Source organism: Dermacentor albipictus, unplaced genomic scaffold (genome assembly GCF_038994185.2).
Source record: "Dermacentor albipictus isolate Rhodes 1998 colony unplaced genomic scaffold, USDA_Dalb.pri_finalv2 scaffold_14, whole genome shotgun sequence".
NCBI classification, from domain to species: Eukaryota; Metazoa; Arthropoda; class Arachnida; order Ixodida; family Ixodidae; genus Dermacentor; species Dermacentor albipictus.
In genome coordinates this window covers 1316287-1329550 of record NW_027225568.1, presented here as the reverse complement: position 1 = coordinate 1329550, position 13264 = coordinate 1316287, and the positions used below count along the sequence as shown (strand labels likewise).

The 13264-nt window shown below is 46.5% G+C and overlaps 1 long non-coding RNA gene across 2 annotated transcripts in view; it reads right to left on the bottom strand.

The window, feature by feature from the left end:
- The window catches only part of LOC135914734 (uncharacterized), a 32584-nt gene that overhangs the window by 18716 nt on the left and 604 nt on the right, over positions 1-13264 (bottom strand). The window contains exons 2-3 of one of the 2 annotated variants that reach the window (XR_010568400.1): positions 12144-12243; positions 7743-7956 (exon numbers count right to left, since the gene is read on the bottom strand). This is a non-coding gene — a long non-coding RNA (uncharacterized lncRNA). The remainder of the gene's footprint in view (positions 1-7742; positions 7957-12143; positions 12244-13264) is intronic. The other variant, XR_010568399.1, reaches the window with a different exon arrangement.

The following is a 13264-nucleotide window of genomic DNA, read 5'->3' as shown; positions in this document are numbered from 1 at the left end:
CTATAATCACTTGACCTGTAAAAAAAGTAATTGCACTTTTGAAATCAGCTTGAAAAACTGAACAAGTCTATGTATTTTAATTGAATTTGGTCAAAAAATAAGTACGATATCTCTAATCGCCATGTCCCTCCATAAAGATTCCAAGCTGCTATGTGTTAAATTAATTCCCATCAGATGTAGGCATTTAAACTTGTGTACGAGGTATAATTCCGTATATTTCCTCTAGCAAGGTGAGCGGAAATTTGTTTGTAGTATATAGAGCCTTGCTTTGTTGCATATATGAACATGTTCATTGAAGTGGCTGGCTACTGCTTTAGGTAAATTGTGTTTTGTATCTGCGTGGTGACCATTGAGTCTTTTATGAATTTGCTGTCCAGTCTCACCTATGTATTATTTGCTACAAGCGGCACATTCTAGACAGTAGACTACATTGCTTGATGTGCAGGTGAAACTCGAAGTTACCTTGTTTAAGTAACTTCATGCTATACTTTTTACTGCAATAGTAGATTAAATATGTTTGCATGTAGAGCACCCAGGCGGCCACAGGGACTGGTTCCTAACTTCGTCTTTGTCCTTAGTTTGGCATGTACAAGAATATCCTTAATATTAGTGTTGCATCTAAGACTACTCTGGGCAGGTCGGGAAAAATCGCATGTTTCTGGTTGCTGGTGAGAATTGGGTAGTATTTATTGAGGATGTTGTTCAAGTTTGGGAGTGCGTTTGAGAATTTAGTAGTAAGAAGAGGCATCGTCGTTCTTGTGATCCTAGGGCAAGGCTTGAGGACCTCTGCTCAATCATGTTTGGTTGCATCGGTGTAGGCTTTCTGAAGGGCACTCTTTGGGTGGTTCCCATTTGATAGGTTTTTTTTAAAGGTAATCGAGCCTATCTAAGTAGTCTTGGTTTTCAACGCACATGCGACGTAGCTGTGTGGCTCGGCTTTTAAAGATGCCTTTTTTGGAATGTCTGGGATGGTGGCTCGTATATTCTAGGTACTGTTGTTTGTCGAAAGGTCTCCTATACAGTGTTGTCTTTAGTGTCCTATTGTCAATGTATATTGTTGTGTCCATAAAGATTATGCGCTGCATTGAAGATTCTTATGTGAATTTTATAGTTGGGTGAAAAGAATTTAGAAATCCTACATACTTATCTAGGCTGTCTTGATCATGTCGCCATATGATGAATATGTCGTCTATGTACCGTAGGTATGTGTGGGGCTTGTCAGTGCAGTCAGGATTCCAGAAAATCTGTTTCTAGAATCCCCATAAATATGTTTTCCCATGTACACCTGCTTCTGCCCACTTTTGCTCATGTCACCCTCTTATGTGTTACAGTAAAACCTCGTTAAACCGTACCCGCTTAAACAATAGTTTCGTTTTAAAAGTAGTAAAGTCAAATGCCCGACTCAGCGGCCATTTCACATAATGTATTTTGTATCCGCATAAACCGTACCAGCTCATTGCGTACGCATAGGTTAAAACGTAGTGTTTCCACTTTTTGTTGCACAAACACGGCGGTGTGTCGTCTCCATTGGGCGGCCCGGCAGAACAAGTCTCAGAGGTCGGAACAACGGCCTGTTGTGCCCGTACAACCAGCCCGGATTCCGAATCTACAAGATGCAGAATTTATCCTGCGAACGCCCTTTGGACAAGCCCGGGGCTGCGCCGAAAGGCACAGCGCCCTAACGCTCCCTTGACAAGTCAAGATGCTGCGCCTTGTGGGGCATCGGCGAGCGACATGTCCAAATTTGAAGCAGGTGGCCAGCGCGGTCACTGGTTGGACCTCTTGGATGACTGTCAAGTGCTGGCTTTGTGTTGGGCCGCTTGAGTGACAATCGTTTCTCGGGGCTTTATAAGCCTCGCCGCTGCCTGGAGAACCGGATCTACCGAACCACCGTGAGCCGAGTGCCACTCTCGAGTGGAGTGAGATGTGTTACGCGTTGGAGTCTCGCCGGACGTCGCCGTGCGGGAACAGTCGCATTAGCTGTTAGCTCTCGGCCTGCGTGCCGATCTGATCTTGTCCTGTATAATGACCTGTATATAGTGTACAAAGTCCCTTTTGTTATTCTCACTGACGCCTGACTCAGAGTCTTCGCTACCAACGCTCCATCACGAAACGGGTGAGCTACAGGACCACCTCAAAGTCGCAACAGTGGATGGCAGCTACGGGATTGACCAGCATCTGCTACCTCGGCGCGGTGAGTGCCTGAAGTTTACCTCAAACACCAGACTTTCTCTGAAACAGGTTATAGTAGCTTAGGGAAGGATTTGGTGTTGCATTGTGTTAACCTTGTGTGTTTCAAAAACCAGGGGATGCTGAGGGGGTAAACAGGGCAGTGTGTGAAATACTTGCGGATGTCTTACTAGTAGCGTTATAGTAGCATACGGCAGGTATAATCAAGGAGGGTAAACAGCAGGAGGACAGTGTGAACGACAGAGAAGTACAAAGTCAAGGAACTTCTCCAAATTTGTGAGGAGTTGGGCATTGAGTTGGGCTCAACAAAAAGAAAGAATGCGATCCTTGAGGTCATGAGGACTGGGAACGTAACGACTGAGGAAGCCGAAGAGGCCTGGGCGGATATCAATGAATGTCGGGAGCGGCAGGCAGAAAAGAAACGTCGCAAGCACGAGCTTAAAAACAAAGAGTTGGAGACCCGAAATAGCTCACCGGCGCCTAGTCTCACTTATAACGGTCGCAAGAATACGCGATCAACTTCCACCCTTTGTCGTCGGAGAGGATATGGCAAAATACCTCGTGAAATTTGAGCACGTGTGCGAACGGAATGGCATTGAGCGATCCCTCTGGGCACAGAATCTGTTAGCCTTGCTTCCTGGGGAGGCATCGGACTCAATAACTTGCTTATCGAAAGAGGCGCTTTGAGAGCTACAGTGATGTGAAGGAAGCGCTACTGCGGAAGTACAAATTGTCGCCCAAAGCTTTCCAGCAGAGGTTCTGGTATGCAAATAAGGGCAGGGAGTCGAAGATTGATTTCACGTTTCGTCTAAAAGCCGACCTGGTGGAATGGCTGAAGGGTGAGGAGGTGTACGACGACCGCGACAAAATTGTCAAGTGCATCACGTTGGAGCAGTTCTACCATTGCATTGACGAGGATGTCAGGCTCTGGCTACAACATAGGCTAAAGGAGGTTAAGCTAAACAAGGCAGCAGAGTTAGCGGAAGAGTATTACACCTCCCGCAGCTTGCACAGCAAGGCAGTGTGCATAGAAAAAGCAGATAGGAGAGATGGGTTTTTCAGGAAGCCCAACGAACAGAAGCAAATCACGCGTCGCAAGTTTCGGAAAGACTAGTCCCTTACGAAAGAAACTGCAAGGGAAGGACAGAATGCATCTCAGAATGCTACTGATGGTCCCAAGCAGCGAGGTGATACGACGCATTCTTTTGAAAAACGGAAGCCGTTAACCTGCTACAATTGCAAAAAGCAAGGGCACACCGTTGTGAACTGCCAAGAGAAAATCGCTTTCGTAACAATACAGGAAATTAAGGTAAACGGCAAGAAGTGCAGAGCACTTCGGGACTCTGCAGCAACCATGGACGCTGTACACCCGTCTTTCATCTCCTCGAGTGATTTTACGGGAGAGTGCGCTTGGATACGGCAAGTAGCCGGGGAGGAGGGTGTCTGTTTGCCGATCGCAACGGTTATCATTGAAGGAAAGTTTGGGAAACTTAACACAGAAGCCGCTGTGTCTGCCGCCCTCCCGGAGCACTTTCCCTACCTTTTCTCAAATAGCTCGGAGCAGCTGCTGAAGCATCAGGGCAAATCATTCTTTGCCAACATGGCGTACATGGCCGTCCCGCAATCCAAAGCGCGCGAACTGTCGAGGGAACTTGACTTTGAGTTGGTTAGCGAACAGCAGTGCGGCACACGGACCAATTAAGGCAACTTGAGTGGCGAGCAGGCACGGGAGAGGCAGAGCTCAGAGGCTAGCCTGGGCGAGTGTGTCCTGGAAGTGACTGGGAGTGACACATGAAGTGCTAGCCACAATACGGACACGACGCCGCAGTTAGGCGACGCGGGCTCCACACTCGCTCCGGTTTCCACCAGCTGGCCGGAGCTGGCTGCAGTTGAAAGGGAAACTGATTTGTGAGCAACAGGAAGACTGTTCAATAGCCAATCTGATGAAGAGCGTCAAACTGGGTGTGGAAAAAAAGAGAGTTTCATTTTACGAGGAATCTGGCTTATTGTACCGCTGCTACACGGATAAGCAGGGTCGCAAACATGAGCAGCTTCTGATTCCTCCAAAATACCAAAAACAAAATTGGAAGGACCTCATTTGCTTCCTCAGCAAATGTTTTCAGTCCAAGTGATTTCAAGGGGACCATTACATTTTTCATTATTATTGCCAATTATTAATTTTTCCTGATATTTTGGTGTGTTGTTAATTTGAAAAATTGTTGTTTGAGCCTTGTGTACCAGATTGTACACCTGCCTCTTGTTGCAGCAGGAGCAAAAAGGGGGATAGCAATTTAGTTAGGTTGATTTGGATTATGGCCTTGTCTGGTGTTTGACGGGATACAGAGGGCACTTGCTCGTGTTGGGTGTTGCCTTTTGCCGGCCGGTTTTGCAAGCTGCAGAACGACCAACCAGGACCAGTGGCGAGAAGCAAGGGCATCGGAACGACCCGAGCGGAGCTGGTCGAGGTACCTTGGCGACAACGCTGTGAGCAGAGCTCCTGTCCCGGCGAGTGGGACCTGGGCACGTGAAGTTACGTGGCGTCCGGACACGGGACGTGAACTTGGATGAGCCTGATGAACGTGCACGCCTGGCATCCGAGCCACGTGGAGGCAGCTCGTCTTCCCGGCACCTTATCTGATGACGGGGATGCTGTTGTGCCCATACAACAAGCCTGGATTCCGAATCTACAAGATGCAGAATTTATGCTGTGAATGCTCTTTGGACAAACCCGGGGCTGTGCCAAAAGGCACAGCGCCCTAACGCTCCCTTGACAAGTCAAGATGCTCTGCCCTGTGGAGGAGCATCAGCGAGCGACATGTCCAAACGTGCAACAAAGTGCTAGACAGCCCGGCGCCGTATTTTCTTTCCCCTGGAGGTCACCGCGCGCGGCAAATTTGAAGCGGGTGGCCAGCGCGGTTGCTGGTAGGACCTCTCGGACGACCGTCGAGTGCTATCTTTGCATTGGGCCGCTTGAGTGACAATCGCTTCTCGGGGCTTTATAAGCACTGACGCCACCGCCTGGAGAACCGGATTCACCGAACCACCGTGAGCTGAGTGCCGCTCTCGAGTGGAGTGAGATGTGTTATACGTTGGAGTCTCGCCGGACATCGCCGTGCGGGAACAGTCGCGTTTGCTGTTAGCTCTCGACCCGCGTGCCGATCCAATCCTGTCCTGTATAATGAGCTGTATATAAGTCCCTTTTGTTATTCTCACCGACGCCTGACTCAGAGTCTTCGCTACCAACGCTCTGTCATGAAACGGGTGACGAGCGCTACAGGACCACTTCAAAGTCACAACAGGTCACAAGCGCCATGTGCGTGAAGCCACATCAACATCATTTCAGCGCCGTACCAGAGAGCGTTGTGGCGTCGTGCAAGCGAGGACTCGCATCATGCCGAAGCTCGCATAAAAAAAAAAAAGACACTGGGTGCTCAGCATAGAAGAAAAATTAGACATTGTGCGTCCTACCAAACGTGACACGAAGTCGGAGCTGGCACGTGACAGGGATCTGCTGTTGACTACGGTGTGTGGCATTTGTAATGCGAAGAAGTTGCTCGGCAGCGCTGCTATGACTGCGAAGAGATGTCAGCCACGAGGTTCGACTTTTTGCCATCGTTGCCTCTGTTGTTGCCTAGCGACAGTGATGAGGAGGACACGGAAAGCGACAGCGTGGGCGATTCAGGCCTGACAGTGGCAGAAGCTGTACGTTACGTCAGCCTCATGAATGCAATCATCGCAACGAGAACAGCACCCAGCAATGAAAAAGGCGCCTTGGGACTTCTGCAGCACTACTGCACGCGTGCACTAAGAATATGTAATGCCAGCGAGGAATCTGCCATGCATGTGTTTGCCGAGAAGAGGGAGCTGGCTGAAAAGCTGGCACGCAGCTTCCGTAAGTTTGAGGCCACTGCCGTCATGCTAGACCGCCGCAACATCAAATTATAACAACACTTTTGTCGTGCAAAGTGAATAAATACTGCATGTCTTTTTTTCCCCCCATTCATGGCACTCCCCGAGTTCTGTATTCCGTTTTCGACAGGTAAGTGGGCGATCTTATGCTATTTCGGTTAAACAGTACTACCGTTTAGTACATAATTTTTCTGAGCTCGGGCCAACTACGGTGTAACGAGGTTTCACTGTATTCCAGTTTTGGTTCGCCTCAATTTTTGTCTGTCTTTTATTATATTTTTTGAAACATCCTCGCCAACACATTCCAAAGTCCCAGACGCCAGCATACCTTTTTCGTTGCCTCAGCCACACAGGTTATGGCCACTTCTGTATACCGCTGCGACGTCACCTACGTTGAGCTACTGGGGCTAACGTCCCTAGAAAGACCATGTCGCTGCCTTCCAGCTACCCCATGCACTGCATCCCAAACTCCTCGTCGCCATCTTAACTCCTTCAAAATTATCCGAAGCATTGCTGCTATGCTAATAAAGTCATTCTTTCAACTGATGTCTTTTTGAGTCTCTTTTGTTACTCGAGCACCGACCGCCTGACCGGCTCTTTTAAAGCCACAAGAACAAGCTGCCACAGACACCCCTGAATGTTCCCGAACCTTTCTCTGCCCCAACACACTCCCATGCCCTTCTTTTTCTTTTCTTGTTCTTTCTTTCCCTCTTGGTGTTTTCTTTCTCCTTTTCTTTCCGCCTTCCCACTCCTGCTCTCATTCCCTCGTCTTAGGAATCATGCTTACAGACATAAGGTGACAGCGCTCATTCTCTTTCAAGTCTCTCCTTTTACAACCAGCCACTCCCGACAACCGCACGTAACGTCACTCTACAAACGCTTTAAAACTAACACGCCGAGGATGACGAGGCAGCCTTTGACGAAGATAGGTCCTCCTATCGAAACGTTGGCCAGCCTTTTTGAGGCACTTTATCCCTGTTTATAACCTTTACGTCACAATAATCAGAGTAGTCTTTTGAAACTGCATGGCTGTGAACGCTGCAGATTGTAAAGCAGCTAATCAGGTGACCACAGTCAACACTTTGGAAAGGCAGTGGTTTAAAAAGCTTCTTTTAGACAGTACAATTTGCCAAGCTGTGCCGGGACCCAATTTTCTTGAGAAGCATTATTTCAAAAACAGTGAAATGAAAGCTGCAGCATGAAAAGCTACAATAACACATGCCAAGCCTACATTGGAATTTTCAAAGACAATGAGGTGCTTAAACGTTCCCTTCTGTTATTAGGACAATAAGCAGCAGGCGAATGCAAGCTGCCAAAGTCCTGTCAAAATTAACCACTCGTGTAGCCACCCACCTTTCTTGATTGTTTTTCATTCAAACTAATTATGGGGAAACTTTGTGGGCGGTTTTTGCCGGAAAACCATATCCCGAAATTATCTTGTGCTGCTTTTCATACCCACAGAGGCATTTAAATTGTGTGCCGAGACTGCATATACAGCAGAAGAAAAAGATAAACATATAGGCACTTGCCTCATTTTTGCTTTAGCATTTTTGTCGTTCTGTATGCATCACGCAATGCTAACTCATTCAGATAACTTGTAGATATGCAGTTATGTTCCTTAAATGAGGTGACTGTTGACTTACTCTTCAAAGCAGCCACTTTCTCCGGTGTTGCCAGAAGCTTCCCAGACGCATGGCACCTTGTCCGGCAGGCCTGTCCAGTCAGGCTACTTTCACCTGCTTGCACTGGTGTCTACAGGTGCCGTGCCACATCTAATGTGCACTCTGTGTCGGAAGCAGACTTGAATATGTAATGCCACTTGCTGAGTGGCATCACAAATCCCACACCAATCTGTACCTGCAATAGAGATGAAGTGTTTTCTTTTTCCTGAGCAGTACTCTTAACACTAGAACACACTAGAATAAAACTATATATACTATATAACTATAGTATATATATAAAACTATACATACTATATAGGTCAATTAGGTTCGTCGAGTTCTGATGCAACCCTATAATTTCCGATTTCTGCCCCTTGTACAAGTTTTAAAATATGGGTTAAACGCAACCTCACCAAGAAATTCACCTTTTTGTAATAGATTAAACTACTAAAATTTTCCCGTTTTAAGGGCAGCAAACACTCATATTTCATACAGCCTAACCTTGCAAAAATGAAGTTGACGGAAGAAGCGAAAGAATTGATTCAAATAGGCGCAGCGCCACGCAGTACAAGAATGAGTGCCGTCAAGGCCTCCAAGGTTGCAGTGTAACACGGAGAACAGCACAGCACACATTACCTAGAGAGCTACGTGTCACAGTCTCCAAAGGCCACCGTCATCATACACTACATGGTCTTGTTCTGAAGTACACTGGAGACATACATGCCTTGAAAGTACAATTACCCTTGCATGGTTGAAAACAAGTGGATTCCCTTGTGGCCTCTGAAAACCACTCACACCACTCACTCATCTCAGCAGTTATATTTTCGTCCCGACTAAACTGCAGCGACGAATGCGCCAAGTCCCGTTGCAGCTTCAAGCTTCAGAACTTGGTGTGCATGCTCCTTTTACTGTGACCAGGTTTGAAATGTTTGTTGTAACAGTACAGCGCTATTGAATATGTTCATATATGTGGACACCGTTTCAACAAGCATGGTTAGAAAATCGTAAACTAATGCAATAAAATATGGTGATTTTAACCAATAATTTGTTATATGTATGTGGGATTGTTATAAGCGAGAAACTCTAGTGTACATGAATGTAAGCTGTGAGAATTTTTTAAATATGGTGCTCCAGTAATATCAAAAGTAAAGGCATTTGATAAACTGCTGAAAGCCACCCCTGTTTCTCGCTCCTTCGCTACACTTCTTACTCGCGCCTTTTATTTCTACACTACAAAGTGCAGCTAAAACCGAGTTGCATTGCACAGCAGAAGAAAGCATCCTTCATTCTCAGCCCCTAATTCCCCCCCCCATGAAGCTGGCTGCACGGAACTTTCAATGTGCATAATCCGCGAGCCCTCCACCACTGTCGGAACACAAAATTGTTTGAGATACCTAAACCAGGGTCTCGCCTAAACACCGGCGAGACAAAAGACTTTACGATGAGGTTGCAATAACATCAAAGTTAAGGTCACGGTCTCAAGTGGAGGCGTTGCAATCCAACGAGTCTCCACAGTGATGGTGGTGAGAGACCATTGTTTCGTTTTCTCGTCTGCTAGCCAGAAAGTGTCCAAAATTCTGGCAGGCCAAAATTCACTCGGCCTGAGAAAAACGAACGCACACCAAAGTGCGTTGTGTGGTGGTCGGGGCAGCACAAGAGAAACGCACGAGAGAAAAATGCATGCTGGCTCTGGCAGCCCGCAGGTAATGAGAACAAGAAAATTGAAGACGCTCGATGTGCCCTAGCGAATAAAAGTCAAAGTAGGAAAATAAATAAGAAAGTAGTTACATTTGCTGACTTTAGTGTCTTCACACTGATGTTTTGGCGCACGTGAAAAAAGTGCTCATATTCTTTTCTGTGACATGACGGCCCAAATGAACCACCACAACGCTTCGTATCATATGACCTCGCTGCGTGCTTAGCCAACTTGTATGACAGAGTATTAATTTGGCTTGACTCATTGTATGGTCGGATGTGCAACTTCATAAAAGTCAATGCACATTTGGTATCAAATGTTTATAAGAATTTTATGCCCACTAAGTTTTGCAATTGAAATCCCCGCGCTCTGTAGATTCCGGGGCCTCCGTGGTATGTACCGACGAGCCCGCTCGCCATCAAAACGCCCTTGAAACTTTGTGCCGGGATGGAGCTTCTTGCATTATGCGACTCCAGGTGCATGGGATCTGCTGCGAAATCGAGCCCGAGTTCGCAATGTTCTCGCTGAAATGTCTTTTCGAGCATAAAAAAGATATTCTAGACAAAATCCAGAATGATTTCCGGTGCCAAGGTTGTTTTGGTCGGCGGTGCTAGACAACATGAAAAAATTTCGGGGGGGGGGGGGGGGACCTGAAACTCCATAAGCCCCCCCCCCCCATGGGTACTTCGGCAGTGGTCAGCCAAGCGGCCAGCGCCTGTGAGAGCATTTAAAGCGTTCTGGTACTGACTCCCCGTTCTGGTGCGAGACTCCCCAAGCTGCTTATTCAGGCACCTCTGTTCAATATAGCACTTTCCACAGTGAAGTAGAATGTTGTATACCACCACTACATTTCTGTTAACAAAGTGGGTGACATGCTCCTTAGTGCATGCACTTTGACTGCCGGCATTGCTTACCAACCTGCACATTCTTGTGAGTGTTAGCGGTGCTGAAAAAACACCTACACCACACTTATTCGCCACCTTTTTTTCTAGGCGGGGGGACACCCCATGTACATATGGCAGAACTGCACGGCTACCACTGGGACATGTGTTACTGCACGTCCAGTGGGCGTACACAGGTAGTGCCAATGACTTTCTTGTTGTGCTGGCTTTGCTGTTAAAAACATTGTGGGTGTTTTTGAAGTGTTCAGTAGTACTCAAGGTCACACGAGTTGCCACTAGACAGTTGCTTGCAATCCTTCGATATTCGTATAATTTTCAATCATACTTTCCTTTGTTATACGTACTCTCTTAGGAGAAAGAAGCCCTTGCTTGACTACCATTTGGCACATAGCATGTTAAAAGATGCATAGCTCCTACCTGGCCGAGAGCTGTTCTGGTTAAATCTTGTGCACCAGGTTTCCTGCAGCGCTCAGCAACAAGCAAGCCATTTATGTAGGGCTGGGTATCTCGATAACACCTTGGTGTCAGTTGCTGGGAACCTCATTAAAGAGGCAAAAACTGATCTGGCAGCCACTCGATGCAATAATGCACGTCCCAGTGGGCGCCCAGTGGCTGCGACATATGTACACAGGGTGTCCCACCACCTAAATAAAGGCGGCAAACAAGTGCAGTGTAGGTGCTTTCTTGAGCACCACTAAAGCTCGCAAGAATGTGCAGGTCAGTAAGCAACGCCGGGAATCAGGGTACATGCACTAAGGAGCATGTCATCCACTTTCTTAACTGCAATCTGGGGGTGGTATACAAGATTTCACTTCCCTGTAGAAAGTGCTATATTGGAGAAACATGCATGTGCCTGAATGAGAGGCTTAGGGAGCACGGGAACGCTGTAAATGCTCTAGCAGGCGCTGCCCATTTGGCTGACCACTGCCGAAGATGTGCTCGTAAATGCTACCCGAGTTAAAAAAAAAAAAAGAGCTCAGACAGTTTGCTAGGCAGTTAGATAGGGAAATATTTGAAGTATTTCACATTTCAAAACCTGCTGATGAATGCGTAAGCGCTCCTTCACTGGAACTCACCGATAAAGGAGCGTTTGTTGCACCTTGAGAAGAACCTGGTGAATGCTTTGTAATGGCTTGTTGTGGGCAGTATTGGCTTCGTTGCGCATTTGGTTTTCTCCCACGTGGCACATTAATTTATGCATCTGTCTGTACATTTATATGAGCATATGGTGGCCTCTTGGCGTGTCTTTCTGAATAAAGCTTGTAAGCCGAGGTCTAGCGCACTGTCGTGTCCCACCTTCTTTCAATTAGTCTTGTTCGTGCAAGTAACCGTCACAATAATTGTAAATATCATTGTTAAACAATGGTAAGTGTGCGGCATGCTTAGACCTGTGATATATTTGGCCCATTACACTTTGAATCCTTACGTGTGCAGAAACTGCACAAGCGTGTAGCATAAACAAAAAAATAAGTGGATATAAAAGCTACAACATAGGAAAGTTTCAAATCAATAAAACAAAATAACAAGAGGTAGATATAATGTGTACTAAGCAAAATAAAATGTAACTTGCAGCCAAGCGATTGATGCAAGAAAAAGTAAACATCAAGACATGGGCTAGTTTTATAGTGATCAAGGTAATGTGTACATAATGTCTACAAACACAAATAAGCACCAAGTTGAATAAAGTTGAACAAATATTTAGCCTATTTAGTAAGCAGTGCTGAGTAATATGTCCATAAACTTATGGACGAATTATACCGAGATCCTACTTTTGCAAACACATACACTTCAGTCATACTTGACCAGACCATCCGATTACACACCGTGCTGCTGCAGCCATAGCTCCTCCCTGACGTGGACACTATTGTTGGTCATGGCCTCGCCACTGCAAGATAAGTTCTGTGTTACCGTTTAGCGGTGGCACTTTAATGAAGTTCCATTGTGAACACATGCAAGGAGCACCTAAAGATAGTCACGAAAACAATGTTTGCACCACTGCAGGGTGGGAACAAAGCACAAGGTCGAAGTCACTGATGAATGTCGTGATAATAGGGACCCCTTCATGCCAGTAAAATTTTTGAGACATACAGCTACAGTACATTACAAACAAACGTTTGTTTACGTAACAATTCATTTTTTCCATCACTTAGTTAAAGCAACTTTTCCTTGTCATGTTTAGTTATGCCAAAGTTATGTCAACACATCTTGTCTCAAAACGTAAGCTGTAGTAGTAGCAAGCAGCGATTGCTTCCATTTTTTAGCCCAAACCCTATGAGAGAGTTTTTGTGCGTGACGGCGACGAGCGACGGCTTTGAGCGAGAAAACGGGCAGTCGCGCGAACCGATCGCTGTTCTTGTCGCCTGGTTCTGGAAATCTAGAATTCGTCGCTCGTCGCCCAGGAGTGCCATGAGCGACTAGACAATAGCGCGAAGCCGGAACTGGATGTAGTACATCAGTCGAATACTACCGATTGTTGCACGGAACGATCAAACGACTATTTTGATACGTGCAAGGTTAAGAACCTACTGCAAGACTTTAAAGAAATGTTTTACGCTGTTCCTTAGAGTAAAACACAGCAACTTAAATTAATAAAGCACGCGTTCAACCACTTTGAAGCGCATATTTGCTGCCTTCATAGCGGCAACACCGGGGAGACGGCGCTCAAAGTCGCTCGCATGGGGTACGACTTGTAGGGAACGAGCGAGCGCGGCAGCCATCTACATCGCGTCGCTGTCGCGCGCAAGATCACTTGCATGGTGTTTATACTTTTTCCCTATAACTGCTCGCAAACTGACAACCGCGCAAACAGTTTATTCAGAACCTCGAAGCATACGTAAGAGAGGAAACGTCATTGCAGTAAGAAAAGATGAAGAGGCAGATGAGTCATTGTTATCCAACTTCAACAG